The sequence below is a fragment of the Syngnathus leptorhynchus genome, chromosome 12 (genome assembly GCF_054491065.1).
Source record: "Syngnathus leptorhynchus isolate UIUO chromosome 12, UIUO_Slep, whole genome shotgun sequence".
Lineage (NCBI taxonomy): Eukaryota > Metazoa > Chordata > Actinopteri > Syngnathiformes > Syngnathidae > Syngnathus > Syngnathus leptorhynchus.
This window is the reverse complement of record NC_141206.1, coordinates 8,358,575-8,362,802: the sequence shown is the minus strand read 5'-3', so window position 1 is coordinate 8,362,802 and position 4,228 is coordinate 8,358,575.

The following is a 4,228-nucleotide window of genomic DNA, read 5'->3' as shown; positions in this document are numbered from 1 at the left end:
AATTAGACATTTAAGGAAGCAGCTCACTTTCTTAACACATTGAGAAGTTGATTCAGAATTGTACTCAAAATCAAAGTAGGGCTGAGCGATTTGGGGAAAAAAAAACTAAAAGTACCATTCAGTAGTCTGATTATAATTTAATACATGACTTATTTTTCAAGGTCCTCTTCTCGTGTAGCTCTTTCAATGTTATTAAAATAAAAATAAGTATAATAAATAAAATGTTAGGTAAAATATTATGCTGGGAAAATTAATTATAAAATATATACATATATGTATAATTTATCATCATTAAATTTTAATTTATATGAATTTATTTATATAATTAATTCATATATAATTTAATACATGACTATTATTTTTCAAGGTTCTCTTCCTGTGTAGCTCTTTGAATGTATTAAATTAAAAATAAGTATAAATTTATCAAAAATCATATCCACTCCCTACAAGGGTTTTGTGAAAGAAAGCGCTTATCCCAAAAGATGTTGCAGGCCGCAGAAAGTTAATCTTCAGCCTCTCTGGCATTTGTGCTCAGTGAACCCTCTCTGCTCTGTAAAGTGTCAGATCTGCCAACTGTGGTGTTCTCTGCTGGGTTAGCACCTTCTCATTTGCACTTTTCCCCACTATTGGACTGCCTTCTGGTATCTCTTCCTTGTTCTTGACGTTGTGCTGAGAGATGGTAAAACCTTCTGGCCATGGTGCATCTTGGAGGAGATGCAGTAAACTTCTGCTGGCTACTGATAAGCATGCTAGCTTCTGACGAAAACTTGGAAGACCACCTGCAGAGCCATTCCTGTATTTTCAATTCCGGGCTTTTCCCCCTTTTTTTTTCGTCCAGCTGCTGGAATTTCTGTCGAATAATCATTGATTCCCAACTGGACACTTTGATCCCTGAAATGTAATTGGACTTTTTTTTTATATTGCTCTTTTTGCAGCCATGTTTTATTATCCACTTTTCCTACTGATGCTTTTTCTTCCTTATGACACAAAATAAGCAAGTAAACAAGACTGATATGCCACTATTATAATAAAGGCTACAAAAAGGAAGCCTCGTCTCGTTGTTGTCGGAAATCCTAACGTTGATTAACGCAAAGTTTAATATTCCGGAGCGATGTGAAATCAAAGGAGGCTCAGAGCAGTCGGAACCTGATCGGAATGCTGAGACGAGGTAATTGCTGCCTCCGTCGCCAAACAAGAGGAGTTACTGTGACTGCAAACAGCTCTGCTGTGTGTCAAAGTGCCATCTAGCGTCAAATCAAATCTCACCTGTATATTTCCAGGCTTATTGTGGAAAGCTCACAAGGACGATTGTATAAAAAAAAAAAACGAGAGCAGCTGATGCTCCAAAGTTTCATTTCAGGAGTTTCCTCCTCAATTTCTGCTCTGAAATCGATTTGGCCGGCAAAAAGAGCCGAGGCCCAAGTGCTGTTTTTTTTTTCCCCCTCTCCACAACGTGTTATCACCAAGTGGTCCGACAGAACCCCTGAGGTGAGGAAGACCACAAATGGAAGGTGTAGACTTGAAATTTCAGAGGATCATGAAAGCATGGTTCAACTGCTCGACATACTCTGAGTGCTTGATTAAACATGGAACGTTTTGGGTTGGTCTGAAATGCCACTAGAAGGTTTTTGAAGCACCGTTTGGGCCCTGGTGTCATCTAATTGTTCAGCTCCATTGCTTCTCTTAAGGAGGATTTTCCCCCCATTAATTATTGCGCTGGATAAACATGAGCATGCTTGACAGTAAAGTGGATGAGATGAGAGATGTGAAGGAAAATAATCCTTTTCGAGCTTGAGTGAGTGATTCGTATCTAAATGACAACGCAACACATTACGGGTCCACACTGTAGTTCATCGTTATATAAGATTTAGTGATAATAATACAGCCAAACTTTTCTGTCTGCATAATTTCTTTTTTCTTTCTTTTTTTAACAAAGTAATTGCTCTTGTCTGCTATTCCAATGTATCATCAGGTCAAAGATTTTAAAAGCGTTGTGAAACAAAGAATTTATTTATTCATTTATTTATTTTTGATTTCATCAACTAAGACCGAATATGAAGCGCACTACTGTCTTCCAGTGGTCACAAACGTCATTGCATTTTATTGTGAGATGTTGGCATATTTATTTCAAATAGATGACTCACATGGAGGGATTGGAAAAGAATGAGATGTCTAAGTGAATCTCTGATAAATTGTATTGATTAATCTTGGATGGATAGTGAGGAGTGTTTTATCTAAGGAGACCAAAGCTGTTGCCACTACATTGCCTGCCTGTAAATACACGCTGCTTTAATGAGGTTTCCCTATAAAGTCCTATTAAAGCACGTTTTAATTGATTCTATTTAAAAAAAAAAAAAACACACACAGCACCAGCAGCTCTGTGATTTGGAAATAAGCCAATAAGAATGTTTTTGTTTGCATGGCTGTTTCTGATCAACACTTGGCATGATATTAGTTTACAGTTCGTTGATCAAAATATTGGAGCATTTTGTTTCCGATTCCCCGTAGAAAGTAAAATTGACCGTAACGGACTTCCTAAACTGAAGTTAACTTGAAATGCCAAATGCAAGTGTCTGAAATGAAACGTATGATAGAGCCCCACCTGTTATTGAATTAAGGATTTAAGCTGGAAGAAATCCACGTCAAATTGTAGCCAGTCGAGTACAAATCCACTTGAAAGTTATTTCGAGGTGAGTCATTTATTTCACGCTTGACCGCCACGGTCTATCCTGCCAAATCCTGCTTTAACCTGCAGGCCCATTTGAGGACAGATAGGGTGAGGGATCTGTCAAGCAAATAGTGGCCTCCATGTAAAAGCTCAGGTTTGATAAATATGCTGACCTACTTTAAGCCTATATTGCAAATTCATGCGGTAAAGCAATCTACACGACACCTCGGCAAGCACCCAATTATGCGCGAATAACGACACTTAATGAAAATAAACATGTATCACGCATTACTTGATGAATGCAGTCTGTCAACTGTGGCAGTACTGCAAACGAGAGACAGAGGGCAGCATTGCACACTTAAAGCTTGCGCTACAATATTTGGACTTTGCTCAGATTACTGTGCAGTAAATCAGCGCACTGATATTTTACAGCCTACAAAGTCGTCTGTACTAACCCGCAAATGACCGTCATCTAATCCAAACCTTATACCAAGGTTGGCGGCACTTGGTTTGTTAAAATAGGTTTATTTTTAGACCAGCTTGGAGCCGGTCAAAGTTGTGGCGCGTTTCAATCTTCTGCAATGACGGAATGTGCTGAATGGATTTTATTGGTCAGGAAGTAAAGTCGGCTGTGCTCACTCTCACAACAGCGCAATTAGCCCTATCTATATGTCAAAAATTGTCTCTGATATGAAAACTATTTGATATGTATCAACACCAAAGTCTGAGAACAGAGCGCTCAAAGACTTATCAACAGTTCCCACTGGTTGAAGCTGGAAATACACCCTCGGAGCTTTCCTATGTAAATATACGAGGGACTCAGTCAGCAGAGCACTTATTACATGGGTCTCAGCTAACATGCTGCAGTGACTGATGTGCTGATAATAGCCACGCTTAGACACACAGCGGCCAGAGCTCCGCTTGGAAAATAAACCCGACTTGTTTCTACAGTACGCTTGCTTGACCTTCAGTACGGAGGGGACGGGTTCTTTCCAGCACTGGACAAAATCAGATGTTCAAGTAGATTAGTCATAATTGGGAGGGGGGGGGAACTAAATCCATTCAAGTGAGGATTGGATTAATCACAGGAAGTCATCAAAGTTGTGAAAGCCAGGAACACCTCGTGTATTTGCAAGTCCATCATCCTATAAATGAAGCTATTCATTGGTCTTTAATAAGGGCCACAAAGCAAAGAGATTTTTGGGGGGAAATACAAGCCAGGTTCATTAAGATTCCATTGAAAATCAACAGTTTGATTTTGTCTTATTGGATGCCATGTCTTGCTTCAACTCAGTTTGCAGGAAACAGACGTCTGAGCAGACATCTGCTTTCAATTCAAAGCTTGCCAGGTTTGGCGGGGTGTGGACTTTTTAACGCCTCGTTCTCGTTTGATTGAAGAGAAATGGACATTTCTTTTGAGTTTTTTTTTTTACGTATGAAAATTGCCATATAGACAGTCCTCTCCAAAATTATTGGAACACCAAGGTCAATTTGTTTATTTTTTTTCTACTGGAGACATTCAGACCATACAATTATTTTTCAACAAAAAGTATTTCATCT